A 22,916-nucleotide genomic window follows, 5' to 3' on the forward strand; every position below is an offset into this window, starting at 1 on the left:
CAAACTTTTCATCACTGTTAATGTGTTTTACTTTCTCCATTTGGAATTGTAGATGAAAAGCTACATTTGTAGGCAAAATCTTTGTCAGAAGAGGGATTTGAACCCTCGCCTCCAATTGGAGACCAGAACAGCCGACAACCAGGAAGTCTTCTCACTTTGAGTCTGGCACCTTAGACCACTCGGCCATCCTGACAACTATGAAAGCTTAAAATTCATATGTTTTTCACGATTCTGTAACATATGGTTTGCTATGTCCGATGAAACATGCAGAACTTAAGATACAAAGAACAGAAAACAAAAAAATGCTAAAATCTAAAGAAAGATATTGTAAAAACATTTTTTTAAAGGAGTTTGCGTAAGTGAGTGAATTATAAGCTAGGCTTATGATGACCTGTATCAAACGATTATTAACGTTTCATTTGTTTTCTGTTCTCAAATTATGACATCTATACAAATTCATCAGTGTTCATGTGTTTTACTTTCTCCATATGGAGAAATTCTCGATGTAAATGAAAAGCTACTTTTTTAGGCAAAATCTCTGTCAGAAGAGGGATTTGATCCCTCGCCTCCAATTGGAGACCAGAACAGCCAACAACCAGGAAGTCTTCTCACTTTGAGTCTGCCACCTTAGACCACTCGGCCATCCTGACAACTATGAAACCTTAAAATTCATATGTTTTTCACGATTCTGTAACATATGGTTTGCTATGTCCGATGAAACATGCAGAACTTAAGATACAAAGAACAGAAAACAAAAAAATGCTAAAATCTAAAGAAAGATATTGTAAAAACATTTTTTTAAAGGAGTTTGCGTAAGTGAGTGAATTGTAAGCTAGGCTTATGATGACCTGTATCAAACGATTATTAACGTTTCATTTGTTTTCTGTTCTCAAATTATGACATCTATACAAATTCATTACTGTTCATGTGTTTTACTTTCTCCATATGGAGAAATTCTCGGTGTAAATGAAAAGCTACTTTTTAGGCAAAATCTCTGTCAGAAGAGGGATTTGAACCCTCGCCTCCAATCGGAGACCAGAACAGCCGACAACCAGGAAGTCTTCTCACTTTAAGTCTGGCACCTTAGACCACTCGGCCATCCTGACAACTACGAAACCTTAAAATTCATATGTTTTTCACAATTCTGTAACATATGGTTTGCTATGTCCGATGAAACATGCAGAACTTAAGATACAAAGAACAGAAAACAAAAAAATGCTAAAATCTAAAGAAAGATATTGTAAAAACATTTTTTTAAAGGAGTTTGCGTAAGTGAGTGAATTATAAGCTAGGCTTATGATGACCTGTATCAAACGTTTATTAACGTTTCATTTGTTTTCTGTTCTCAAATTATGACATCTATACAAATTCATCAGTGTTCATGTGTTTTACTTTCTCCATATGGAGAAATTCTCGATGTAAATGAAAAGCTACTTTTTTAGGCAAAATCTCTGTCAGAAGAGGGATTTGAACCCTCGCCTCCAATCGGAGACCAGAACTCCTGCACAACCAGGAAGGCTTCTCACCTTGAGTCTGGCGCCTTAGACCACTCGGCCATCCTGACAGCTATGAAACCTTAAAATTCAGATGTTTTTCACAATTCTGTAACATAAGGTTTAATATGTCCGATGGAAACATGCAGAACTTAAGATACAAAGAACAGAAAACAAAAAAATGCTAAAATCTAAAGAAAGATATTGTAAAAACAATTTTTTTAAATGAGTTTACATAAGTGAGTGAATTGTAAGCTAGGCTTATGATGACCTGTAAAGAATGATTATTAACGTTTCATTTGTTTTCTGTTCTCAAATTATGACATATATCAAACTTTTCATCACTGTTAATGTGTTTTACTTTCTCCATTTGGAGAAAGGTGTAGATGAAAAGCTACATTTGTAGGCAAAATCTTTGTCAGAAGAGGGATTTGAACCCTCGCCTCCAATTGGAGACCAGAACAGCCGACAACCAGGAAGACTTCTCACTTTGAGTCTGGCACCTTAGACCACTCGGCCATCCTGACAACTATGAAAGCTTAAAATTCATTTGTTTTTCACGATTCTGTAACATATGGTTTGCTATGTCCGATGAAACATGCAGATCTTAAGATACAAAGAACAGAAAACAAAAAAATGCTAAAATCTAAAGAAAGATATTGTAAAAACATTTTTTTTAAATGAGTTTACATAAGTGAGTGAATTGTAAGCTAGGCTTATGATGACCTGTAAAGAATGATTATTAACGTTTCATTTGTTTTCTGTTCTCAAATTATGACATATATCAAACTTTTCATCACTGTTAATGTGTTTTACTTTCTCCATTTGGAGTAGATGAAAAGCTACATTTGTAGGCAAAATCTTTGTCAGAAGAGGGATTTGAACCCTCGCCTCCAATTGGAGACCAGAACAGCCGACAACCAGGAAGTCTTCTCACTTTGAGTCTGGCACCTTAGACCACTCGGCCATCCTGACAACTATGAAAGCTTAAAATTCATATGTTTTTCACGATTCTGTAACATATGGTTTGCTATGTCCGATGAAACATGCAGAACTTAAGATACAAAGAACAGAAAACAAAAAAATGCTAAAATCTAAAGAAAGATATTGTAAAAACATTTTTTTAAAGGAGTTTGCGTAAGTGAGTGAATTATAAGCTAGGCTTATGATGACCTGTATCAAACGATTATTATCGTTTCATTTGTTTTCTGTTCTCAAATTATGACATCTATACAAATTCATCAGTGTTCATGTGTTTTACTTTCTCCATATGGAGAAATTCTCGATGTAAATGAAAAGCTACTTTTTTAGGCAAAATCTCTGTCAGAAGAGGGATTTGAACCCTCGCCTCCAATCGGAGACCAGAACTCCCGCACAACCAGGAAGGATTCTCACCTTGAGTCTGGCGCCTTAGACCACTCGGCCATCCTGACAACTATGAAACCTTAAAATTCAGATGTTTTTCACAATTCTGTAACATAAGGTTTAATATGTCCGATGGAAACATGCAGAACTTAAGATACAAAGAACAGAAAACAAAAAAATGCTAAAATCTAAAGAAAGATATTGTAAAAACATTTTTTTAAATGAGTTTACATAAGTGAGTGAATTGTAAGCTAGGCTTATGATGACCTGTAAAGAATGATTATTAACGTTTCATTTGTTTTCTGTTCTCAAATTATGACATATATCAAACTTTTCATCACTGTTAATGTGTTTTACTTTCTCCATTTGGAGCTTGTGTAGATGAAAAGCTACATTTGTAGGCAAAATCTTTGTCAGAAGAGGGATTTGAACCCTCGCCTCCAATTGGAGACCAGAACAGCCGACAACCAGGAAGTCTTCTCACTTTGAGTCTGGCACCTTAGACCACTCGGCCATCCTGACAACTATGAAAGCTTAAAATTCATTTGTTTTTCACGATTCTGTAACATATGGTTTGCTATGTCCGATGAAACATGCAGAACTTAAGATACAAAGAACAGAAAACAAAAAAATGCTAAAATCTAAAGAAAGATATTGTAAAAACATTTTTTTAAAATGAGTTTACATAAGTGAGTGAATTGTAAGCTAGGCTTATGATGACCTGTAAAGAATGATTATTAACGTTTCATTTGTTTTCTGTTCTCAAATTATGACATATATCAAACTTTTCATCACTGTTAATGTGTTTTACTTTCTCCATTTGGAGTAGATGAAAAGCTACATTTGTAGGCAAAATCTTTGTCAGAAGAGGGATTTGAACCCTCGCCTCCAATTGGAGACCAGAACAGCCGACAACCAGGAAGTCTTCTCACTTTGAGTCTGGCACCTTAGACCACTCGGCCATCCTGACAACTATGAAAGCTTAAAATTCATATGTTTTTCACGATTCTGTAACATATGGTTTGCTATGTCCGATGAAACATGCAGAACTTAAGATACAAAGAACAGAAAACAAAAAAATGCTAAAATCTAAAGAAAGATATTGTAAAAACATTTTTTTAAAGGAGTTTGCGTAAGTGAGTGAATTATAAGCTAGGCTTATGATGACCTGTATCAAACGATTATTATCGTTTCATTTGTTTTCTGTTCTCAAATTATGACATCTATACAAATTCATCAGTGTTCATGTGTTTTACTTTCTCCATATGGAGAAATTCTCGATGTAAATGAAAAGCTACTTTTTTAGGCAAAATCTCTGTCAGAAGAGGGATTTGAACCCTCGCCTCCAATCGGAGACCAGAACTCCCGCACAACCAGGAAGGCTTCTCACCTTGAGTCTGGCGCCTTAGACCACTCGGCCATCCTGACAACTATGAAACCTTAAAATTCAAATGTTTTTCACGATTCTGTAACATAAGGTTTAATATGTCCGATGGAAACATGCAGAACTTAAGATACAAAGAACAGAAAACAAAAAAATGCTAAAATCTAAAGAAAGATATTGTAAAAACATTTTTTTTAAATGAGTTTACATAAGTGAGTGAATTGTAAGCTAGGCTTATGATGACCTGTAAAGAATGATTATTAACGTTTCATTTGTTTTCTGTTCTCAAATTATGACATATATCAAACTTTTCATCACTGTTAATGTGTTTTACTTTCTCCATTTGGAGTAGATGAAAAGCTACATTTGTAGGCAAAATCTTTGTCAGAAGAGGGATTTGAACCCTCGCCTCCAATTGGAGACCAGAACAGCCGACAACCAGGAAGTCTTCTCACTTTGAGTCTGGCACCTTAGACCACTCGGCCATCCTGACAACTATGAAAGCTTAAAATTCATATGTTTTTCACGATTCTGTAACATATGGTTTGCTATGTCCGATGAAACATGCAGAACTTAAGATACAAAGAACAGAAAACAAAAAAATGCTAAAATCTAAAGAAAGATATTGTAAAAACATTTTTTTAAAGGAGTTTGCGTAAGTGAGTGAATTATAAGCTAGGCTTATGATGACCTGTATCAAACGATTATTATCGTTTCATTTGTTTTCTGTTCTCAAATTATGACATCTATACAAATTCATCAGTGTTCATGTGTTTTACTTTCTCCATATGGAGAAATTCTCGATGTAAATGAAAAGCTACTTTTTTAGGCAAAATCTCTGTCAGAAGAGGGATTTGAACCCTCGCCTCCAATCGGAGACCAGAACTCCCGCACAACCAGGAAGGATTCTGACCTTGAGTCTGGCGCCTTAGACCACTCGGCCATCCTGACAACTATGAAACCTTAAAATTCAGATGTTTTTCACAATTCTGTAACATAAGGTTTAATATGTCCGATGGAAACATGCAGAACTTAAGATACAAAGAACAGAAAACAAAAAAATGCTAAAATCTAAAGAAAGATATTGTAAAAACATTTTTTTAAATGAGTTTACATAAGTGAGTGAATTGTAAGCTAGGCTTATGATGACCTGTAAAGAATGATTATTAACGTTTCATTTGTTTTCTGTTCTCAAATTATGACATATATCAAACTTTTCATCACTGTTAATGTGTTTTACTTTCTCCATTTGGAGTAGATGAAAAGCTACATTTGTAGGCAAAATCTTTGTCAGAAGAGGGATTTGAACCCTCGCCTCCAATTGGAGACCAGAACAGCCGACAACCAGGAAGTCTTCTCACTTTGAGTCTGGCACCTTAGACCACTCGGCCATCCTGACAACTATGAAAGCTTAAAATTCATATGTTTTTCACGATTCTGTAACATATGGTTTGCTATGTCCGATGAAACATGCAGAACTTAAGATACAAAGAACAGAAAACAAAAAATGCTAAAATCTAAAGAAAGATATTGTAAAAACATTTTTTTAAAAGGAGTTTACGTAAGTGAGTGAATTGTAAGCTAGGCTTATGATGACCTGTAAAGAATGATTATTAACGTTTCATTTGTTTTCTGTTCTCAAATTATGACATATATCAAACTTTTCATCAGTGTTAATGTGTTTTACTTTCTCCATTTGGAGTTCTAGATGAAAAGCTACATTTTTAGGCAAAATCTCTGTCAGAAGAGGGATTTGAACCCTCGCCTCCAATTGGAGACCAGAACAGCCGACAACCAGGAAGTCTTCTCACTTTGAGTCTGGCACCTTAGACCACTCGGCCATCCTGACAACTATGAAAGCTTAAAATTCATATGTTTTTCACGATTCTGTAACATATGGTTTGCTATGTCCGATGAAACATGCAGAACTTAAGATACAAAGAACAGAAAACAAAAAAATGCTAAAATCTAAAGAAAGATATTGTAAAAACATTTTTTTAAAGGAGTTTGCGTAAGTGAGTGAATTATAAGCTAGGCTTATGATGACCTGTATCAAACGATTATTATCGTTTCATTTGTTTTCTGTTCTCAAATTATGACATCTATACAAATTCATCAGTGTTCATGTGTTTTACTTTCTCCATATGGAGAAATTCTCGATGTAAATGAAAAGCTACTTTTTTAGGCAAAATCTCTGTCAGAAGAGGGATTTGAACCCTCGCCTCCAATCGGAGACCAGAACTCCCGCACAACCAGGAAGGCTTCTCACCTTGAGTCTGGCGCCTTAGACCACTCGGCCATCCTGACAACTATGAAACCTTAAAATCCAGATGTTTTTCACAATTCTGTAACATAAGGTTTAATATGTCCGATGGAAACATGCAGAACTTAAGATACAAAGAACAGAAAACAAAAAAATGCTAAAATCTAAAGAAAGATATTGTAAAAACATTTTTTTTAAATGAGTTTACATAAGTGAGTGAATTGTAAGCTAGGATTATGATGACCTGTAAAGAATGATTATTAACGTTTCATTTGTTTTCTGTTCTCAAATTATGACATATATCAAACTTTTCATCACTGTTAATGTGTTTTACTTTCTCCATTTGGAGAAATTCTTGGTGTAGATGAAAAGCTACATTTGTAGGCAAAATCTTTGTCAGAAGAGGGATTTGAACCCTCGCCTCCAATTGGAGACCAGAACAGCCGACAACCAGGAAGTCTTCTCACTTTGAGTCTGGCACCTTAGACCACTCGGCCATCCTGACAACTATGAAAGCTTAAAATTCATATGTTTTTCACGATTCTGTAACATATGGTTTGCTATGTCCGATGAAACATGCAGAACTTAAGATACAAAGAACAGAAAACAAAAAAATGCTAAAATCTAAAGAAAGATATTGTAAAAACTTTTTTTTTAAATGAGTTTACATAAGTGAGTGAATTGTAAGCTAGGCTTATGATGACCTGTAAAGAATGATTATTAACGTTTCATTTGTTTTCTGTTCTCAAATTATGACATATATCAAACTTTTCATCACTGTTAATGTGTTTTACTTTCTCCATTTGGAGAAATTCTTGGTGTAGATGAAAAGCTACATTTGTAGGCAAAATCTTTGTCAGAAGAGAAATTTGAACGCTCGCCTCCAATTGGAGACCAGAACAGCCGACAACCAGGAAGTCTTCTCCCTTTGAGTCTGGCACCTTAGACCACTCGGCCATCCTGACAACTATGAAACCTTAAAATTCATATGTTTTTCACGATTCTGTAACATATGGTTTAATATGTCCGATGGAAACATGCAGAACTTAAGATACAAAGAACAGAAAACAAAAAATGCTAAAATCTAAAGAAAGATATTGTAAAAACATTTTTTTTAAATGAGTTTACATAAGTGAGTGAATTGTAAGCTAGGCTTATGATGACCTGTAAAGAATGATTATTAACGTTTCATTTGTTTTCTGTTCTCAAATTATGACATATATCAAACTTTTCATCACTGTTAATGTGTTTTACTTTCTCCATTTGGAGTAGATGAAAAGCTACATTTGTAGGCAAAATCTTTGTCAGAAGAGGGATTTGAACCCTCGCCTCCAATTGGAGACCAGAACAGCCGACAACCAGGAAGTCTTCTCACTTTGAGTCTGGCACCTTAGACCACTCGGCCATCCTGACAACTATGAAAGCTTAAAATTCATTTGTTTTTCACGATTCTGTAACATATGGTTTGCTATGTCCGATGAAACATGCAGAACTTAAGATACAAAGAACAGAAAACAAAAAAATGCTAAAATCTAAAGAAAGATATTGTAAAAACATTTTTTTTAAATGAGTTTACATAAGTGAGTGAATTGTAAGCTAGGCTTATGATGACCTGTAAAGAATGATTATTAACGTTTCATTTGTTTTCTGTTCTCAAATTATGACATATATCAAACTTTTCATCAGTGTTCATGTGTTTTACTTTCTCCATATGGAGAAATTCTCGATGTAAATGAAAAGCTACTTTTTTAGGCAAAATCTCTGTCAGAAGAGGGATTTGAACCCTCGCCTCCAATCGGAGACCAGAACTCCCACACAACCAGGAAGGCTTCTCACCTTGAGTCTGGCGCCTTAGACCACTCGGCCATCCTGACAACTATGAAAGCTTAAAATTCATTTGTTTTTCACGATTCTGTAACATATGGTTTGCTATGTCCGATGAAACATGCAGAACTTAAGATACAAAGAACAGAAAACAAAAAAATGCTAAAATCTAAAGAAAGATATTGTAAAAACATTTTTTTAAAGGAGTTTGCGTAAGTGAGTGAATTATAAGCTAGGCTTATGATGACCTGTATCAAACGATTATTATCTTTTCATTTGTTTTCTGTTCTCAAATTATGACATCTATACAAATTCATCAGTGTTCATGTGTTTTACTTTCTCCATATGGAGAAATTCTCGATGTAAATGAAAAGCTACTTTTTTAGGCAAATTCTCTGTCAGAAGAGGGATTTGAACCCTCGCCTCCAATCGGAGACCAGAACTCCCGCACAACCAGGAAGGATTCTCACCTTGAGTCTGGCGCCTTAGACCACTCGGCCATCCTGACAACTATGAAACCTTAAAATTCAGATGTTTTTCACAATTCTGTAACATAAGGTTTGCTATGTCCGATGAAACATGCAGAACTTAAGATACAAAGAACAGAAAACAAAAAAATGCTAAAATCTAAAGAAAGATATTGTAAAAACATTTTTTTTAAATGAGTTTACATAAGTGAGTGAATTGTAAGCTAGGCTTATGATGACCTGTAAAGAATGATTATTAACGTTTCATTTGTTTTCTGTTCTCAAATTATGACATATATCAAACTTTTCATCACTGTTAATGTGTTTTACTTTCTCCATTTGGAGAAATTCTTGGTGTAGATGAAAAGCTACATTTGTAGGCAAAATCTTTGTCAGAAGAGGGATTTGAACCCTCGCCTCCAATTGGAGACCAGAACAGCCGACAACCAGGAAGTCTTCTCACTTTGAGTCTGGCACCTTAGACCACTCGGCCATCCTGACAACTATGAAAGCTTAAAATTCATATGTTTTTCACGATTCTGTAACATATGGTTTGCTATGTCCGATGAAACATGCAGAACTTAAGATACAAAGAACAGAAAACAAAAAAATGCTAAAATCTAAAGAAAGATATTGTAAAAACTTTTTTTTTAAATGAGTTTGCGTAAGTGAGTGAATTGTAAGCTAGGCTTATGATGACCTGTACAAGAATGATTATTAACGTTTCATTTGTTTTCTGTTCTCAAATTATGACATATATCAAACTTTCATCAGTGTTAATGTGTTTTACTTTCTCCATATGGAGAAATTCTTGGTGTAGATGAAAAGCTACATTTGTAGGCAAAATCTTTGTCAGAAGAGGGATTTGAACGCTCGCCTCCAATTGGAGACCAGAACAGCCGACAACCAGGAAGTCTTCTCACTTTGAGTCTGGCACCTTAGACCACTCGGCCATCCTGACAACTATGAAAGCTTAAAATTCATATGTTTTTCACGATTCTGTAACATATGGTTTGCTATGTCCGATGGAAACATGCAGAACTTAAGATACAAAGAACAGAAAACAAAAAATGCTAAAATGTAAAGAAAGATATTGTAAAAACTTTTTTTTTAAATGAGTTTACATAAGTGAGTGAATTGTAAGCTAGGCTTATGATGACCTGTAAAGAATGATTATTAACGTTTCATTTGTTTTCTGTTCTCAAATTATGACATATATCAAACTTTTCATCACTGTTAATGTGTTTTACTTTCTCCATTTGGAGTAGATGAAAAGCTACATTTGTAGGCAAAATCTTTGTCAGAAGAGGGATTTGAACCCTCGCCTCCAATTGGAGACCAGAACAGCCGACAACCAGGAAGTCTTCTCACTTTGAGTCTGGCACCTTAGACCACTCGGCCATCCTGACAACTATGAAAGCTTAAAATTCATATGTTTTTCACGATTCTGTAACATATGGTTTGCTATGTCCGATGAAACATGCAGAACTTAAGATACAAAGAACAGAAAACAAAAAATGCTAAAATCTAAAGAAAGATATTGTAAAAACATTTTTTAAAATGAGTTTACGTAAGTGAGTGAATTGTAAGCTAGGCTTATGATGACCTGTAAAGAATGATTATTAACGTTTCATTTGTTTTCTGTTCTCAAATTATGACATATATCAAACTTTTCATCACTGTTAATGTGTTTTACTTTCTCCATTTGGAGAAATTCTTGGTGTAGATGAAAAGCTACATTTGTAGGCAAAATCTCTGTCAGAAGAGGGATTTGAACCCTCGCCTCCAATCGGAGACCAGAACAGCCGACAACCAGGAAGTCTTCTCACATTGAGTCTGGCGCCTTAGACCACTCGGCCATCCTGACAACTATGAAAGCTTAAAATTCATATGTTTTTCACGATTCTGTAACATAAGGTTTGCTATGTCCGATGGAAACATGCAGAACTTAAGATACAAAGAACAGAAAACAAAAAAATGCTAAAATCTAAAGAAAGATATTGTAAAAACATTTTTTTAAAGGAGTTTGCGTAAGTGAGTGAATTGTAAGCTAGGCTTATGATGACCTGTAAAGAATGATTATTAACGTTTCATTTGTTTTCTGTTCTCAAATTATGACATATATCAAACTTTTCATCACTGTTAATGTGTTTTACTTTCTCCATTTGGAGAAATTCTTGGTGTAGATGAAAAGCTACATTTGTAGGCAAAATCTTTGTCAGAAGAGGGATTTGAACCCTCGCCTCCAATTGGAGACCAGAACAGCCGACAACCAGGAAGTCTTCTCACTTTGAGTCTGGCACCTTAGACCACTCGGCCATCCTGACAACTATGAAAGCTTAAAATTCATATGTTTTTCACGATTCTGTAACATATGGTTTGCTATGTCCGATGAAACATGCAGAACTTAAGATACAAAGAACAGAAAACAAAAAAATGCTAAAATCTAAAGAAAGATATTGTAAAAACTTTTTTTTAAAGGAGTTTACGTAAGTGAGTGAATTGTAAGCTAGGCTTATGATGACCTGTAAAGAACGATTATTAACGTTTCATTTGTTTTCTGTTCTCAAATTATGACATATATCAAACTTTTCATCAGTGTTAATGTGTTTTACTTTCTCCATATGGAGAAATTCTTGGTGTAGATGAAAAGCTACATTTGTAGGCAAAATCTTTGTCAGAAGAGGGATTTGAACGCTCGCCTCCAATCGGAGACCAGAACAGCCGACAACCAGGAAGGCTTCTCACCTTGAGTCTGGCGCCTTAGACCACTCGGCCATCCTGACAACTATGAAAGCTTAAAATTCAGATGTTTTTCACGATTCTGTAACATATGGTTTGCTATGTCCGATGAAACATGCAGAACTTAAGATACAAAGAACAGAAAACAAAAAAATGCTAAAATCTAAAGAAAGACATTGTAAAAACATTTTTTTTAAATGAGTTTACATAAGTGAGTGAATTGTAAGCTAGGCTTATGATGACCTGTAAAGAATGATTATTAACGTTTCATTTGTTTTCTGTTCTCAAATTATGACATATATCAAACTTTTCATCAGTGTTCATGTGTTTTACTTTCTCCATATGGAGAAATTCTCGGTGTAAATGAAAAGCTACATTTTTAGGCAAAATCTCTGTCAGAAGAGGGATTTGAACCCTCGCCTCCAATCGGAGACCAGAACTCCCGCACAACCAGGAAGGCTTCTCACATTGAGTCTGGCGCCTTAGACCACTCGGCCATCCTGACAACTATGAAACCTTAAAATTCAGATGTTTTTCACAATTCTGTAACATAAGGTTAAATAGGTCCGATGGAAACATGCAGAACTTAAGATACAAAGAACAGAAAACAAAAAATGCTAAAATCTAAAGAAAGATATTGTAAAAACATTTTTTTTAAATGAGTTTACATAAGTGAGTGAATTGTAAGCTAGGCTTATGATGACCTGTAAAGAATGATTATTAACGTTTCATTTGTTTTCTGTTCTCAAATTATGACATATATCAAACTTTTCATCACTGTTAATGTGTTTTACTTTCTCCATTTGGAGTAGATGAAAAGCTACATTTGTATGCAAAATCTTTGTCAGAAGAGGGATTTGAACCCTCACCTCCAATTGGAGACCAGAACAGCCGACAACCAGGAAGTCTTCTCACTTTGAGTCTGGCACCTTAGACCACTCGGCCATCCTGACAACTATGAAAGCTTAAAATTCATTTGTTTTTCACGATTCTGTAACATATGGTTTGCTATGTCCGATGAAACATGCAGAACTTAAGATACAAAGAACAGAAAACAAAAAAATGCTAAAATCTAAAGAAAGATATTGTAAAAACATTTTTTTAAAGGAGTTTGCGTAAGTGTGTGAATTGTAAGCTAGGCTTATGATGACCTGTAAAGAATGATTATTAACGTTTCATTTGTTTTCTGTTCTCAAATTATGACATATATCAAACTTTTCATCACTGTTAATGTGTTTTACTTTCTCCATTTGGAGAAATTCTTGGTGTAGATGAAAAGCTACATTTGTAGGCAAATCTTTGTCAGAAGAGGGATTTGAACCCTCGCCTCCAATTGGAGACCAGAACAGCCGACAACCAGGAAGTCTTCTCACTTTGAGTCTGGCACCTTAGACCACTCGGCCATCCTGACAACTATGAAAGCTTAAAATTCATTTGTTTTTCACGATTCTGTAACATATGGTTTGCTATGTCCGATGAAACATGCAGAACTTAAGATACAAAGAACAGAAAACAAAAAAATGCTAAAATCTAAAGAAAGATATTGTAAAAACATTTTTTTAAAGGAGTTTGCGTAAGTGAGTGAATTGTAAGCTAGGCTTATGATGACCTGTATCAAGAACGATTATTAACGTTTCATTTGTTTTCTGTTCTCAAATTATGACATATATCAAACTTTTCATCAGTGTTCATGTGTTTTACTTTCTCCATATGGAGAAATTCTCGATGTAAATGAAAAGCTACTTTTTTAGGCAAAATCTCTGTCAGAAGAGGGATTTGAACCCTCGCCTCCAATCGGAGACCAGAACTCCCACACAACCAGGAAGGCTTCTCACCTTGAGTCTGGCGCCTTAGACCACTCGGCCATCCTGACAACTATGAAACCTTAAAATTCAGATGTTTTTCACGATTCTGTAACATAAGGTAAAAATAGGTCCGATGGAAACATGCAGAACTTAAGATACAAAGAACAGAAAACAAAAAAATGCTAAAATCTAAAGAAAGATATTGTAAAAACATTTTTTTTAAATGAGTTTACATAAGTGAGTGAATTGTAAGCTAGGCTTATGATGACCTGTAAAGAATGATTATTAACGTTTCATTTGTTTTCTGTTCCCAAATTATGACATATATCAAACTTTTCATCACTGTTAATGTGTTTTACTTTCTCCATTTGGAGAAATTGTTGGTGTAGATGAAAAGCTACATTTGTAGGCAAAATCTTTGTCAGAAGAGGGATTTGAACCCTCGCCTCCAATTGGAGACCAGAACAGCCGACAACCAGGAAGTCTTCTCACTTTGAGTCTGGCACCTTAGACCACTCGGCCATCCTGACAACTATGAAAGCTTAAAATTCATATGTTTTTCACGATTCTGTAACATAAGGTTTGCTACGTCCGATGAAACATGCAGAACTTAAGATACAAAGAACAGAAAACAAAAAAATGCTAAAATCTAAAGAAAGATATTGTAAAAACATTTTTTTAAAGGAGTTTGCGTAAGTGAGTGAATTATAAGCTAGGCTTATGATGACCTGTATCAAACGATTATTAACGTTTCATTTGTTTTCTGTTCTCAAATTATGACATCTATAGAAATTCATCAGTGTTCATGTGTTTTACTTTCTCCATATGGAGAAATTCTCGATGTAAATGAAAAGCTACTTTTTAGGCAAAATCTCTGTCAGAAGAGGGATATGAACCCTCGCCTCCAATCGGAGACCAGAACTCCCGCACAACCAGGAAGGCTTCTCACCTTGAGTCTGGCGCCTTAGACCACTCGGCCATCCTGACAACTATGAAACCTTAAAATTCAGATGTTTTTCACGATTCTGTAACATAAGGTTTAATATGTCCGATGGAAACATGCAGAACTTAAGATACAAAGAACAGAAAACAAAAAAATGCTAAAATCTAAAGAAAGATATTGTAAAAACATTTTTTTAAATGAGTTTACATAAGTGAGTGAATTGTAAGCTAGGCTTATGATGACCTGTAAAGAATGATTATTAACGTTTCATTTGTTTTCTGTTCTCAAATTATGACATATATCAAACTTTTCATCACTGTTAATGTGTTTTACTTTCTCCATTTGGAGAAATTCTTGGTGTAGATGAAAAGCTACATTTGTAGGCAAAATCTTTGTCAGAACAGGGATTTGAACCATCACCTCCAATTGGAGACCAGAACAACAGACAACCAGGAAGTCTTCACACTTTGAGTCTGGCACCTTAGACCACTCGGCCATCCTGACAACTATGAAACCTTAAAATTCATTAGTTTTTCACGATTCTGTAACATATGGTTTGCTATGTCCGATGAAACATGCAGAACTTAAGATACAAAGAACAGAAAACAAAAAAATGCTAAAATCTAAAGAAAGATATTGTAAAAACATTTTTTTAAAGGAGTTTGCGTAAGTGAGTGAATTGTAAGCTAGGCTTATGATGACCTGTATCAAACGATTATTAACGTTTCATTTGTTTTCTGTTCTCAAATTATGACATCTATACAAATTCATTACTGTTCATGTGTTTTACTTTCTCCATATGGAGAAATTCTCGATGTAAATGAAAAGCTACATTTGTAGGCAAAATCTTTGTCAGAAGAGGGATTTGAACCCTCGCCTCCAATCGGACACCAGAACAGCCGACAACCAGGAAGTCTTCTCACTTTGAGTCTGGCACCTTAGACCACTCGGCCATCATGACAACTATGAAACCTTAAAATTCAGATGTTTTTCACGATTCTGTAACATAAGGTTTAATATGTCCGATGGAAACATGCAGAACTTAAGATACAAAGAACAGAAAACAAAAAAATGCTAAAATCTAAAGAAAGATATTGTAAAAACATTTTTTTAAAGGAGTTTGCGTAAGTGAGTGAATTATAAGCTAGGCTTATGATGACCTGTAAAGAATGATTATTAACGTTTCATTTGTTTTCTGTTCTCAAATTATGACATATATCAAACTTTTCATCACTGTTCATGTGTTTTACTTTCTCCATATGGAGAAATTCTTGATGTAGATGAAAAGCTACATTTGTAGGCAAAATCTTTGTCAGAAGAGGTATTTGAACCCTCGCCTCCAATTGGACACCAGAACAGCCGACAACCAAGAAGTCTTCTCACTTTGAGTCTGGCACCTTAGACCACTCGGCCATCCTGACAACTATGAAACCTTAAAATTCATATGTTTTTCACGATTCTGTAACAATGGTTTGCTATGTCCGATGAAACATGCAGAACTTAAGATACAAAGAACAGAAAACAAAAAAATGCTAAAATCTAAAGAAAGATATTGTAAAAACATTTTTTTAAAGGAGTTTGCGTAAGTGAGTGAATTATAAGCTAGGCTTATGATGACCTGTATCAAACGATTATTAACGTTTCATTTGTTTTCTGTTCTCAAATTATGACATCTATACAAATTCATTACTGTTCATGTGTTTTACTTTCTCCATATGGAGAAATTCTCGATGTAAATGAAAAGCTACATTTGTAGGCAAAATCTTTGTCAGAAGAGGGATTTGAACCCTCGCCTCCAATTGGAGACCAGAACACCCGCACAACCAGGAAGGCTTCTCACCTTGAGTCTGGCGCCTTAGACCACTCGGCCATCATGACAACTATGAAACCTTAAAATTCAGATGTTTTTCACGATTCTGTAACATAAGGTTTAATATGTCCGATGGAAACATGCAGAACTTAAGATACAAAGAACAGAAAACAAAAAAATGCTAAAATCTAAAGAAAGATATTGTAAAAACATTTTTTTAAATGAGTTTGCGTAAGTGAGTGAATTGTAAGCTAGGCTTATGATGACCTGTATCAAGAACGATTATTAACGTTTCATTTGTTTTCTGTTCCCAAATTATGACATATATACAAATTTCATCAGTGTTCATGTGTTTTACTTTCTCCATATGGAGAAATTCTCGGTGTAGATGAAAAGCTACATTTGTAGGCAAAATCTCTGTCAGAAGAGGGATTTGAACCCTCGCCTCCAATCGGAGACCAGAACACCCGCACAACCAGGAAGGCTTCTCACCTTGAGTCTGGCGCCTTAGACCACTCGGCCATCCTGACAACTATGAAACCTTAAAATTCAGATGTTTTTCACGATTCTGTAACATAAGGTTTAATATGTCCGATGGAAACATGCAGAACTTAAGATACAAAGAACAGAAAACAAAAAAATGCTAAAATCTAAAGAAAGATATTGTAAAAACATTTTTTTTAAATGAGTTTACATAAGTGAGTGAATTGTAAGCTAGGCTTATGATGACCTGTAAAGAATGATTATTAACGTTTCATTTGTTTTCTGTTCTCAAATTATGACATCTATACAAATTCATCAGTGTTCATGTGTTTTACTTTCTCCATATGGAGAAATTCTCGATGTAAATGAAAAGCTACTTTTTTAGGCAAAATCTCTGTCAGAAGAGGGATTTGAACCCTCGCCTCCAATCGGAGACCAGAACTCCCGCACAACCAGGTAGGCTTCTCACCTTGAGTCTGGCGCCTTAGACCACTCGGCCATCCTGACAACTATGAAAGCTTAAAATTCATATGTTTTTCACGATTCTGTAACATATGGTTTGCTATGTCCGATGAAACATGCAGAACTTAAGATACAAAGAACAGAAAACAAAAAAATGCTAAAATCTAAAGAAAGATATTGTAAAAACATTTTTTTAAAGGAGTTTGCGTAAGTGAGTGAATTATAAGCTAGGCTTATGATGACCTGTAAAGAATGATTATTAACGTTTCATTTGTTTTCTGTTCTCAAATTATGACATCTATACAAATTCATCAGTGTTCATGTGTTTTACTTTCTCCATATGGAGAAATTCTCGATGTAAATGAAAAGCTACTTTTTTAGGCAAAATCTCTGTCAGAAGAGGGATTTGAACCCTCGCCTCCAATCGGAGACCAGAACTCCCACAGAACCAGGAAGGCTTCTCACCTTGAGTCTGGCGCCTTAGACCACTCGGCCATCCTGACAACTATGAAACCTTAAAATTCAGATGTTTTTCACGATTCTGTAACATAAGGTTTAATATGTCCGATGGAAACATGCAGAACTTAAGATACAAAGAACAGAAAACAAAAAAATGCTAAAATCTAAAGAAAGATATTGTAAAAACATTTTTTTTAAATGAGTTTACATAAGTGAGTGAATTGTAAGCTAGGCTTATGATGACCTGTAAAGAATGATTATTAACGTTTCATTTGTTTTCTGTTCCCAAATTATGACATATATCAAACTTTTCATCACTGTTAATGTGTTTTACTTTCTCCATTTGGAGAAATTCTTGGTGTAGATGAAAAGCTACATTTGTAGGCAAAATCTTTGTCAGAAGAGGGATTTGAACCCTCGCCTCCAATTGGAGACCAGAACAGCCAACAACCAGGAAGTCTTCTCACTTTGAGTCTGCCACCTTAGACCACTCTGCCATCCTGACAACTATGAAACCTTAAAATTCATATGTTTTTCACGATTCTGTAACATATGGTTTGCTATGTCCGATGAAACATGCAGAACTTAAGATACAAAGAACAGAAAACAAAAAAATGCTAAAATCTAAAGAAAGATATTGTAAAAACATTTTTTTAAAGGAGTTTGCGTAAGTGAGTGAATCATAAGCTAGGCTTATGATGACCTGTATCAAACGATTATTAACGTTTCATTTGTTTTCTGTTCTCAAATTATGACATCTATACAAATTCATCAGTGTTCATGTGTTTTACTTTCTCCATATGGAGAAATTCTCGATGTAAATGAAAAGCTACTTTTTTAGGCAAAATCTCTGTCAGAAGAGGGATTTGAACCCTCGCCTCCAATCGGAGACCAGAACTCCCGCACAACCAGGAAGGCTTCTCACCTTGAGTCTGGCGCCTTAGACCACTCGGCCATCCTGACAACTATGAAACCTTAAAATTCAGATGTTTTTCACGATTCTGTAACATAAGGTTTAATATGTCCGATGGAAACATGCAGAACTTAAGATACAAAGAACAGAAAACAAAAAAATGCTAAAATCTAAAGAAAGATATTGTAAAAACATTTTTTTTAAATGAGTTTACATAAGTGAGTGAATTGTAAGCTAGGCTTATGATGACCTGTAAAGAATGATTATTAACGTTTCATTTGTTTTCTGTTCCCAAATTATGACATATATCAAACTTTTCATCACTGTTAATGTGTTTTACTTTCTCCATTTGGAGAAATTCTTGGTGTAGATGAAAAGCTACATTTGTAGGCAAAATCTTTGTCAGAAGAGGGATTTGAACCCTCGCCTCCAATTGGAGACCAGAACAGCCAACAACCAGGAAGTCTTCTCACTTTGAGTCTGCCACCTTAGACCACTCGGCCATCCTGACAACTATGAAAGCTTAAAATTCATATGTTTTTCACGATTCTGTAACATGGTTTGCTATGTCCGATGAAACATGCAGAACTTAAAATACAAAGAACAGAAAACAAAAAAATGCTAAAATCTAAAGAAAGATATTGTAAAAACATTTTTTTAAAGGAGTTTGCGTAAGTGAGTGAATTATAAGCTAGGCTTATGATGACCTGTAAAGAATGATTATTAACGTTTCATTTGTTTTCTGTTCTCAAATTATGACATCTATACAAATTCATCAGTGTTCATGTGTTTTACTTTCTCCATATGGAGAAATTCTCGATGTAAATGAAAAGCTACTTTTTTAGGCAAAATCTCTGTCAGAAGAGGGATTTGAACCCTCGCCTCCAATCGGAGACCAGAACTCCCACACAACCAGGAAGGCTTCTCACCTTGAGTCTGGCGCCTTAGACCACTCGGCCATCCTGACAACTATGAAACCTTAAAATTCATATGTTTTTCACGATTCTGTAACATATGGTTTGCTATGTCCGATGAAACATGCAGAACTTAAGATACAAAGAACAGAAAACAAAAAAATGCTAAAATCTAAAGAAAGATATTGTAAAAACATTTTTTTTAAATGAGTTTACATAAGTGAGTGAATTGTAAGCTAGGCTTATGATGACCTGTAAAGAATGATTATTAACGTTTCATTTGTTTTCTGTTCTCAAATTATGACATCTATACAAATTCATCAGTGTTCATGTGTTTTACTTTCTCCATATGGAGAAATTCTCGATGTAAATGAAAAGCTACTTTTTTAGGCAAAATCTCTGTCAGAAGAGGGATTTGAACCCTCGCCTCCAATCGGAGACCAGAACTCCCGCACAACCAGGTAGGCTTCTCACCTTGAGTCTGGCGCCTTAGACCACTCGGCCATCCTGACAACTATGAAACCTTAAAATTCAGATGTTTTTCACGATTCTGTAACATAAGGTTTAATATGTCCGATGGAAACATGCAGAACTTAAGATACAAAGAACAGAAAACAAAAAAATGCTAAAATCTAAAGAAAGATATTGTAAAAACATTTTTTTTAAATGAGTTTACATAAGTGAGTGAATTGTAAGCTAGGCTTATGATGACCTGTAAAGAATGATTATTAACGTTTCATTTGTTTTCTGTTCCCAAATTATGACATATATCAAACTTTTCATCACTGTTAATGTGTTTTACTTTCTCCATTTGGAGAAATTCTTGGTGTAGATGAAAAGCTACATTTGTAGGCAAAATCTTTGTCAGAAGAGGGATTTGAACCCTCGCCTCCAATTGGAGACCAGAACAGCCAACAACCAGGAAGTCTTCTCACTTTGAGTCTGCCACCTTAGACCACTCGGCCATCCTGACAACTATGAAAGCTTAAAATTCATATGTTTTTCACGATTCTGTAACATATGGTTTGCTATGTCCGATGAAACATGCAGAACTTAAGATACAAAGAACAGAAAACAAAAAAATGCTAAAATCTAAAGAAAGATATTGTAAAAACATTTTTTTAAAGGAGTTTGCGTAAGTGAGTGAATTATAAGCTAGGCTTATGATGACCTGTTCAAACGATTATTAACGTTTCATTTGTTTTCTGTTCTCAAATTATGACATCTATACAAATTCATCTCTGTTCGTGTTTTACTTTCTCCATATGGAGAAATTCTCGATGTAAATGAAAAGCTACTTTTTTAGGCAAAAGCTCTGTCTGAAGAGGGATTTGAACCCTCGCCTCCAATCGGAGACCAGAACTCCCGCACAACCAGGTAGGCTTCTCACCTTGAGTCTGGCGCCTTAGACCACTCGGCCATCCTGACAACTATGAAACCTTAAAATTCAGATGTTTTTCACGATTCTGTAACATAAGGTTTAATATGTCCGATGGAAACATGCAGAACTTAAGATACAAAGAACAGAAAACAAAAAAATGCTAAAATCTAAAGAAAGATATTGTAAAAACATTTTTTTTAAATGAGTTTACATAAGTGAGTGAATTGTAAGCTAGGCTTATGATGACCTGTAAAGAATGATTATTAACGTTTCATTTGTTTTCTGTTCCCAAATTATGACATATATCAAACTTTTCATCACTGTTAATGTGTTTTACTTTCTCCATTTGGAGAAATTCTTGGTGTAGATGAAAAGCTACATTTGTAGGCAAAATCTTTGTCAGAAGAGGGATTTGAACCCTCGCCTCCAATTGGAGACCAGAACAGCCAACAACCAGGAAGTCTTCTCACTTTGAGTCTGCCACCTTAGACCACTCGGCCATCCTGACAACTATGAAAGCTTAAAATTCATATGTTTTTCACGATTCTGTAACATATGGTTTGCTATGTCCGATGAAACATGCAGAACTTAAGATACAAAGAACAGAAAACAAAAAAATGCTAAAATCTAAAGAAAGATATTGTAAAAACATTTTTTTAAAGGAGTTTGCGTAAGTGAGTGAATTATAAGCTAGGCTTATGATGACCTGTTCAAACGATTATTAACGTTTCATTTGTTTTCTGTTCTCAAATTATGACATCTATACAAATTCATCTCTGTTCGTGTTTTACTTTCTCCATATGGAGAAATTCTCGATGTAAATGAAAAGCTACTTTTTTAGGCAAAAGCTCTGTCTGAAGAGGGATTTGAACCCTCGCCTCCAATTGGAGACCAGAACACCCCGACAACCAGGAAGTCTTCTCACCTTGAGTCTGGCGCCTTAGACCAATCGGCCATCCTGACAACAAGAAAACCCTAAAATGTATATGTTTTTCAAGATTCTGTAACATAAGGTTTGATATGTCCGATGGAAACGTGCAGAACTTAAGATACAAAGAACAGAAAACAAAAAAATGCTAAAATCTAAAGAAAGATATTGTAAAAACATTTTTTTAAAGGAGTTTGCGTAAGTGAGTGAATTATAAGTTGAGCTTATGATGACCTGCACCGAACGATTATTAATGTTTCATTTGTTTTCTGTTCTCAAATTATGACATCTATCAAACTATTCATCACTGTTCATGTGTTTTACTTTCTCCATTTGGAGAAATTCTTGGTGTAGATGAAAAGCTACATTTGTAGGCAAAATCTCTGTCAGAAGAGGCATTTGAACCCTCGCCTCCAATTGGAGACTAGAACACCCCGACAACCAGGAAGGCTTCTCACCTTGAGTCTGGCGCCTTAGACCACTCGGCCATCCTGACAACTATGAAACCTTAAAATTCATATGTTTTTCAAGATTCTGTAACATAAGGTTTAATATGTCCGATGGAAACGTGCAGAACTTAAGATACAAAGAACAGAAAACAAAAAAAGGCTAAAATCTAAAGAAAGATATTGTAAAAACATTTTTTTAAAGGAGTTTGCGTAAGTGAGTGAATTATAAGCTAGGCTTATGTTGACCTGTATCGAACGATTATTAACGTTTCATTTGTTTTCTGTTGTCAAATTATGACATCTATACAAATTCATCACTGTTCATGTGTTTTACTTTCTCCATATGGAGAAATTCTCGATGTAAATGAAAAGCTACATTTGTAGGCAAAATCTCTGTGAGGAGAGGGATTTGAAGCCTCGCCTCCAATCAGAGAGCAGAACACCCCTAGAACCAGGAAGTCTTCTCACCTTGAGTCTGGTGCCTTAAACCACTCGGTCATCCTGACAACTACAAAACCTTAAAATTCATACGTTTTTCACGATTCTGTAACATAAGTTTTGATATGTCCGATGGAAACATGCAGAACTTAAGATACAAAGAACAGAAAACAAAAAAAGGCTAAAATCTAATGAAAGATATTGTAAAAACATTTTTTAAAGGCATTTGCGTAAGTGTGTGAATTATAAGCTTGGCTTACGATGACCTCTATCAAACGATTATTAACGTTTCATTTGTTTTCTGTTGTTAAATTATGACATCTATCAAAGTATTCATCACTGTTCATGTGTTTTACTTTCTCCATTTGGAGAAATTCTTGGTGTAGATGAAAA

The 22,916-nt window shown here is 35.0% G+C and overlaps 47 non-coding genes across 47 annotated transcripts; all 47 read right to left on the reverse strand.

The window, feature by feature from the left end:
* Positions 1-82: 82 nt before the first annotated feature.
* Positions 83-193, reverse strand: trnal-caa (transfer RNA leucine (anticodon CAA)). Its single transcript has 2 exons — positions 156-193; positions 83-128 (listed from the first exon to the last, which is right to left on the reverse strand). It is a non-coding gene; the product is annotated as a tRNA-Leu (tRNA).
* Positions 194-539: 346 nt separating this feature from the next.
* Positions 540-650, reverse strand: trnal-caa (transfer RNA leucine (anticodon CAA)). Its single transcript has 2 exons — positions 613-650; positions 540-585 (listed from the first exon to the last, which is right to left on the reverse strand). It is a non-coding gene; the product is annotated as a tRNA-Leu (tRNA).
* Positions 651-995: 345 nt separating this feature from the next.
* Positions 996-1,106, reverse strand: trnal-uaa (transfer RNA leucine (anticodon UAA)). The gene is made up of 2 exons: positions 1,069-1,106; positions 996-1,041 (listed from the first exon to the last, which is right to left on the reverse strand). It is a non-coding gene; the product is annotated as a tRNA-Leu (tRNA).
* A 346-nt stretch (positions 1,107-1,452) lies between these two features.
* trnal-caa (transfer RNA leucine (anticodon CAA)) lies at positions 1,453-1,564 on the reverse strand. The gene is made up of 2 exons: positions 1,527-1,564; positions 1,453-1,498 (listed from the first exon to the last, which is right to left on the reverse strand). It is a non-coding gene; the product is annotated as a tRNA-Leu (tRNA).
* Positions 1,565-1,909: 345 nt separating this feature from the next.
* On the reverse strand, positions 1,910-2,020 carry trnal-caa (transfer RNA leucine (anticodon CAA)). Its single transcript has 2 exons — positions 1,983-2,020; positions 1,910-1,955 (listed from the first exon to the last, which is right to left on the reverse strand). It is a non-coding gene; the product is annotated as a tRNA-Leu (tRNA).
* Positions 2,021-2,357: 337 nt separating this feature from the next.
* On the reverse strand, positions 2,358-2,468 carry trnal-caa (transfer RNA leucine (anticodon CAA)). The gene is made up of 2 exons: positions 2,431-2,468; positions 2,358-2,403 (listed from the first exon to the last, which is right to left on the reverse strand). It is a non-coding gene; the product is annotated as a tRNA-Leu (tRNA).
* Positions 2,469-2,814: 346 nt separating this feature from the next.
* On the reverse strand, positions 2,815-2,926 carry trnal-caa (transfer RNA leucine (anticodon CAA)). Its single transcript has 2 exons — positions 2,889-2,926; positions 2,815-2,860 (listed from the first exon to the last, which is right to left on the reverse strand). It is a non-coding gene; the product is annotated as a tRNA-Leu (tRNA).
* A 343-nt stretch (positions 2,927-3,269) lies between these two features.
* Positions 3,270-3,380, reverse strand: trnal-caa (transfer RNA leucine (anticodon CAA)). Its single transcript has 2 exons — positions 3,343-3,380; positions 3,270-3,315 (listed from the first exon to the last, which is right to left on the reverse strand). It is a non-coding gene; the product is annotated as a tRNA-Leu (tRNA).
* A 337-nt stretch (positions 3,381-3,717) lies between these two features.
* Positions 3,718-3,828, reverse strand: trnal-caa (transfer RNA leucine (anticodon CAA)). Its single transcript has 2 exons — positions 3,791-3,828; positions 3,718-3,763 (listed from the first exon to the last, which is right to left on the reverse strand). It is a non-coding gene; the product is annotated as a tRNA-Leu (tRNA).
* Positions 3,829-4,174: 346 nt separating this feature from the next.
* trnal-caa (transfer RNA leucine (anticodon CAA)) lies at positions 4,175-4,286 on the reverse strand. Its single transcript has 2 exons — positions 4,249-4,286; positions 4,175-4,220 (listed from the first exon to the last, which is right to left on the reverse strand). It is a non-coding gene; the product is annotated as a tRNA-Leu (tRNA).
* A 338-nt stretch (positions 4,287-4,624) lies between these two features.
* On the reverse strand, positions 4,625-4,735 carry trnal-caa (transfer RNA leucine (anticodon CAA)). Its single transcript has 2 exons — positions 4,698-4,735; positions 4,625-4,670 (listed from the first exon to the last, which is right to left on the reverse strand). It is a non-coding gene; the product is annotated as a tRNA-Leu (tRNA).
* A 346-nt stretch (positions 4,736-5,081) lies between these two features.
* Positions 5,082-5,193, reverse strand: trnal-caa (transfer RNA leucine (anticodon CAA)). The gene is made up of 2 exons: positions 5,156-5,193; positions 5,082-5,127 (listed from the first exon to the last, which is right to left on the reverse strand). It is a non-coding gene; the product is annotated as a tRNA-Leu (tRNA).
* A 337-nt stretch (positions 5,194-5,530) lies between these two features.
* trnal-caa (transfer RNA leucine (anticodon CAA)) lies at positions 5,531-5,641 on the reverse strand. The gene is made up of 2 exons: positions 5,604-5,641; positions 5,531-5,576 (listed from the first exon to the last, which is right to left on the reverse strand). It is a non-coding gene; the product is annotated as a tRNA-Leu (tRNA).
* Positions 5,642-5,980: 339 nt separating this feature from the next.
* Positions 5,981-6,091, reverse strand: trnal-caa (transfer RNA leucine (anticodon CAA)). The gene is made up of 2 exons: positions 6,054-6,091; positions 5,981-6,026 (listed from the first exon to the last, which is right to left on the reverse strand). It is a non-coding gene; the product is annotated as a tRNA-Leu (tRNA).
* A 346-nt stretch (positions 6,092-6,437) lies between these two features.
* On the reverse strand, positions 6,438-6,549 carry trnal-caa (transfer RNA leucine (anticodon CAA)). Its single transcript has 2 exons — positions 6,512-6,549; positions 6,438-6,483 (listed from the first exon to the last, which is right to left on the reverse strand). It is a non-coding gene; the product is annotated as a tRNA-Leu (tRNA).
* A 350-nt stretch (positions 6,550-6,899) lies between these two features.
* Positions 6,900-7,010, reverse strand: trnal-caa (transfer RNA leucine (anticodon CAA)). Its single transcript has 2 exons — positions 6,973-7,010; positions 6,900-6,945 (listed from the first exon to the last, which is right to left on the reverse strand). It is a non-coding gene; the product is annotated as a tRNA-Leu (tRNA).
* A 797-nt stretch (positions 7,011-7,807) lies between these two features.
* trnal-caa (transfer RNA leucine (anticodon CAA)) lies at positions 7,808-7,918 on the reverse strand. The gene is made up of 2 exons: positions 7,881-7,918; positions 7,808-7,853 (listed from the first exon to the last, which is right to left on the reverse strand). It is a non-coding gene; the product is annotated as a tRNA-Leu (tRNA).
* Positions 7,919-8,267: 349 nt separating this feature from the next.
* Positions 8,268-8,379, reverse strand: trnal-caa (transfer RNA leucine (anticodon CAA)). Its single transcript has 2 exons — positions 8,342-8,379; positions 8,268-8,313 (listed from the first exon to the last, which is right to left on the reverse strand). It is a non-coding gene; the product is annotated as a tRNA-Leu (tRNA).
* Positions 8,380-8,725: 346 nt separating this feature from the next.
* On the reverse strand, positions 8,726-8,837 carry trnal-caa (transfer RNA leucine (anticodon CAA)). Its single transcript has 2 exons — positions 8,800-8,837; positions 8,726-8,771 (listed from the first exon to the last, which is right to left on the reverse strand). It is a non-coding gene; the product is annotated as a tRNA-Leu (tRNA).
* Positions 8,838-9,186: 349 nt separating this feature from the next.
* On the reverse strand, positions 9,187-9,297 carry trnal-caa (transfer RNA leucine (anticodon CAA)). The gene is made up of 2 exons: positions 9,260-9,297; positions 9,187-9,232 (listed from the first exon to the last, which is right to left on the reverse strand). It is a non-coding gene; the product is annotated as a tRNA-Leu (tRNA).
* Positions 9,298-9,646: 349 nt separating this feature from the next.
* On the reverse strand, positions 9,647-9,757 carry trnal-caa (transfer RNA leucine (anticodon CAA)). Its single transcript has 2 exons — positions 9,720-9,757; positions 9,647-9,692 (listed from the first exon to the last, which is right to left on the reverse strand). It is a non-coding gene; the product is annotated as a tRNA-Leu (tRNA).
* Positions 9,758-10,094: 337 nt separating this feature from the next.
* Positions 10,095-10,205, reverse strand: trnal-caa (transfer RNA leucine (anticodon CAA)). Its single transcript has 2 exons — positions 10,168-10,205; positions 10,095-10,140 (listed from the first exon to the last, which is right to left on the reverse strand). It is a non-coding gene; the product is annotated as a tRNA-Leu (tRNA).
* A 347-nt stretch (positions 10,206-10,552) lies between these two features.
* trnal-caa (transfer RNA leucine (anticodon CAA)) lies at positions 10,553-10,663 on the reverse strand. Its single transcript has 2 exons — positions 10,626-10,663; positions 10,553-10,598 (listed from the first exon to the last, which is right to left on the reverse strand). It is a non-coding gene; the product is annotated as a tRNA-Leu (tRNA).
* A 349-nt stretch (positions 10,664-11,012) lies between these two features.
* trnal-caa (transfer RNA leucine (anticodon CAA)) lies at positions 11,013-11,123 on the reverse strand. Its single transcript has 2 exons — positions 11,086-11,123; positions 11,013-11,058 (listed from the first exon to the last, which is right to left on the reverse strand). It is a non-coding gene; the product is annotated as a tRNA-Leu (tRNA).
* A 348-nt stretch (positions 11,124-11,471) lies between these two features.
* trnal-caa (transfer RNA leucine (anticodon CAA)) lies at positions 11,472-11,582 on the reverse strand. Its single transcript has 2 exons — positions 11,545-11,582; positions 11,472-11,517 (listed from the first exon to the last, which is right to left on the reverse strand). It is a non-coding gene; the product is annotated as a tRNA-Leu (tRNA).
* A 349-nt stretch (positions 11,583-11,931) lies between these two features.
* On the reverse strand, positions 11,932-12,043 carry trnal-caa (transfer RNA leucine (anticodon CAA)). Its single transcript has 2 exons — positions 12,006-12,043; positions 11,932-11,977 (listed from the first exon to the last, which is right to left on the reverse strand). It is a non-coding gene; the product is annotated as a tRNA-Leu (tRNA).
* Positions 12,044-12,380: 337 nt separating this feature from the next.
* On the reverse strand, positions 12,381-12,491 carry trnal-caa (transfer RNA leucine (anticodon CAA)). Its single transcript has 2 exons — positions 12,454-12,491; positions 12,381-12,426 (listed from the first exon to the last, which is right to left on the reverse strand). It is a non-coding gene; the product is annotated as a tRNA-Leu (tRNA).
* Positions 12,492-12,838: 347 nt separating this feature from the next.
* On the reverse strand, positions 12,839-12,949 carry trnal-caa (transfer RNA leucine (anticodon CAA)). The gene is made up of 2 exons: positions 12,912-12,949; positions 12,839-12,884 (listed from the first exon to the last, which is right to left on the reverse strand). It is a non-coding gene; the product is annotated as a tRNA-Leu (tRNA).
* Positions 12,950-13,299: 350 nt separating this feature from the next.
* On the reverse strand, positions 13,300-13,411 carry trnal-caa (transfer RNA leucine (anticodon CAA)). Its single transcript has 2 exons — positions 13,374-13,411; positions 13,300-13,345 (listed from the first exon to the last, which is right to left on the reverse strand). It is a non-coding gene; the product is annotated as a tRNA-Leu (tRNA).
* Positions 13,412-13,762: 351 nt separating this feature from the next.
* Positions 13,763-13,873, reverse strand: trnal-caa (transfer RNA leucine (anticodon CAA)). The gene is made up of 2 exons: positions 13,836-13,873; positions 13,763-13,808 (listed from the first exon to the last, which is right to left on the reverse strand). It is a non-coding gene; the product is annotated as a tRNA-Leu (tRNA).
* A 345-nt stretch (positions 13,874-14,218) lies between these two features.
* trnal-caa (transfer RNA leucine (anticodon CAA)) lies at positions 14,219-14,330 on the reverse strand. The gene is made up of 2 exons: positions 14,293-14,330; positions 14,219-14,264 (listed from the first exon to the last, which is right to left on the reverse strand). It is a non-coding gene; the product is annotated as a tRNA-Leu (tRNA).
* An 806-nt stretch (positions 14,331-15,136) lies between these two features.
* trnal-caa (transfer RNA leucine (anticodon CAA)) lies at positions 15,137-15,247 on the reverse strand. Its single transcript has 2 exons — positions 15,210-15,247; positions 15,137-15,182 (listed from the first exon to the last, which is right to left on the reverse strand). It is a non-coding gene; the product is annotated as a tRNA-Leu (tRNA).
* A 349-nt stretch (positions 15,248-15,596) lies between these two features.
* Positions 15,597-15,707, reverse strand: trnal-caa (transfer RNA leucine (anticodon CAA)). Its single transcript has 2 exons — positions 15,670-15,707; positions 15,597-15,642 (listed from the first exon to the last, which is right to left on the reverse strand). It is a non-coding gene; the product is annotated as a tRNA-Leu (tRNA).
* Positions 15,708-16,052: 345 nt separating this feature from the next.
* Positions 16,053-16,164, reverse strand: trnal-caa (transfer RNA leucine (anticodon CAA)). The gene is made up of 2 exons: positions 16,127-16,164; positions 16,053-16,098 (listed from the first exon to the last, which is right to left on the reverse strand). It is a non-coding gene; the product is annotated as a tRNA-Leu (tRNA).
* A 350-nt stretch (positions 16,165-16,514) lies between these two features.
* On the reverse strand, positions 16,515-16,626 carry trnal-caa (transfer RNA leucine (anticodon CAA)). Its single transcript has 2 exons — positions 16,589-16,626; positions 16,515-16,560 (listed from the first exon to the last, which is right to left on the reverse strand). It is a non-coding gene; the product is annotated as a tRNA-Leu (tRNA).
* Positions 16,627-16,974: 348 nt separating this feature from the next.
* trnal-caa (transfer RNA leucine (anticodon CAA)) lies at positions 16,975-17,086 on the reverse strand. Its single transcript has 2 exons — positions 17,049-17,086; positions 16,975-17,020 (listed from the first exon to the last, which is right to left on the reverse strand). It is a non-coding gene; the product is annotated as a tRNA-Leu (tRNA).
* A 346-nt stretch (positions 17,087-17,432) lies between these two features.
* trnal-caa (transfer RNA leucine (anticodon CAA)) lies at positions 17,433-17,544 on the reverse strand. The gene is made up of 2 exons: positions 17,507-17,544; positions 17,433-17,478 (listed from the first exon to the last, which is right to left on the reverse strand). It is a non-coding gene; the product is annotated as a tRNA-Leu (tRNA).
* Positions 17,545-17,894: 350 nt separating this feature from the next.
* trnal-caa (transfer RNA leucine (anticodon CAA)) lies at positions 17,895-18,005 on the reverse strand. The gene is made up of 2 exons: positions 17,968-18,005; positions 17,895-17,940 (listed from the first exon to the last, which is right to left on the reverse strand). It is a non-coding gene; the product is annotated as a tRNA-Leu (tRNA).
* Positions 18,006-18,351: 346 nt separating this feature from the next.
* Positions 18,352-18,463, reverse strand: trnal-caa (transfer RNA leucine (anticodon CAA)). The gene is made up of 2 exons: positions 18,426-18,463; positions 18,352-18,397 (listed from the first exon to the last, which is right to left on the reverse strand). It is a non-coding gene; the product is annotated as a tRNA-Leu (tRNA).
* Positions 18,464-18,813: 350 nt separating this feature from the next.
* trnal-caa (transfer RNA leucine (anticodon CAA)) lies at positions 18,814-18,924 on the reverse strand. Its single transcript has 2 exons — positions 18,887-18,924; positions 18,814-18,859 (listed from the first exon to the last, which is right to left on the reverse strand). It is a non-coding gene; the product is annotated as a tRNA-Leu (tRNA).
* Positions 18,925-19,268: 344 nt separating this feature from the next.
* On the reverse strand, positions 19,269-19,380 carry trnal-caa (transfer RNA leucine (anticodon CAA)). The gene is made up of 2 exons: positions 19,343-19,380; positions 19,269-19,314 (listed from the first exon to the last, which is right to left on the reverse strand). It is a non-coding gene; the product is annotated as a tRNA-Leu (tRNA).
* A 347-nt stretch (positions 19,381-19,727) lies between these two features.
* On the reverse strand, positions 19,728-19,839 carry trnal-caa (transfer RNA leucine (anticodon CAA)). Its single transcript has 2 exons — positions 19,802-19,839; positions 19,728-19,773 (listed from the first exon to the last, which is right to left on the reverse strand). It is a non-coding gene; the product is annotated as a tRNA-Leu (tRNA).
* A 350-nt stretch (positions 19,840-20,189) lies between these two features.
* Positions 20,190-20,300, reverse strand: trnal-caa (transfer RNA leucine (anticodon CAA)). Its single transcript has 2 exons — positions 20,263-20,300; positions 20,190-20,235 (listed from the first exon to the last, which is right to left on the reverse strand). It is a non-coding gene; the product is annotated as a tRNA-Leu (tRNA).
* Positions 20,301-20,643: 343 nt separating this feature from the next.
* trnal-caa (transfer RNA leucine (anticodon CAA)) lies at positions 20,644-20,755 on the reverse strand. Its single transcript has 2 exons — positions 20,718-20,755; positions 20,644-20,689 (listed from the first exon to the last, which is right to left on the reverse strand). It is a non-coding gene; the product is annotated as a tRNA-Leu (tRNA).
* A 350-nt stretch (positions 20,756-21,105) lies between these two features.
* On the reverse strand, positions 21,106-21,216 carry trnal-caa (transfer RNA leucine (anticodon CAA)). Its single transcript has 2 exons — positions 21,179-21,216; positions 21,106-21,151 (listed from the first exon to the last, which is right to left on the reverse strand). It is a non-coding gene; the product is annotated as a tRNA-Leu (tRNA).
* A 343-nt stretch (positions 21,217-21,559) lies between these two features.
* trnal-caa (transfer RNA leucine (anticodon CAA)) lies at positions 21,560-21,671 on the reverse strand. Its single transcript has 2 exons — positions 21,634-21,671; positions 21,560-21,605 (listed from the first exon to the last, which is right to left on the reverse strand). It is a non-coding gene; the product is annotated as a tRNA-Leu (tRNA).
* Positions 21,672-22,020: 349 nt separating this feature from the next.
* Positions 22,021-22,132, reverse strand: trnal-caa (transfer RNA leucine (anticodon CAA)). The gene is made up of 2 exons: positions 22,095-22,132; positions 22,021-22,066 (listed from the first exon to the last, which is right to left on the reverse strand). It is a non-coding gene; the product is annotated as a tRNA-Leu (tRNA).
* Positions 22,133-22,916: the final 784 nt, after the last annotated feature.

The sequence above is a fragment of the Salmo salar genome, chromosome ssa20, assembly GCF_905237065.1.
Source record: "Salmo salar chromosome ssa20, Ssal_v3.1, whole genome shotgun sequence".
Taxonomy (NCBI): domain Eukaryota; kingdom Metazoa; phylum Chordata; class Actinopteri; order Salmoniformes; family Salmonidae; genus Salmo; species Salmo salar.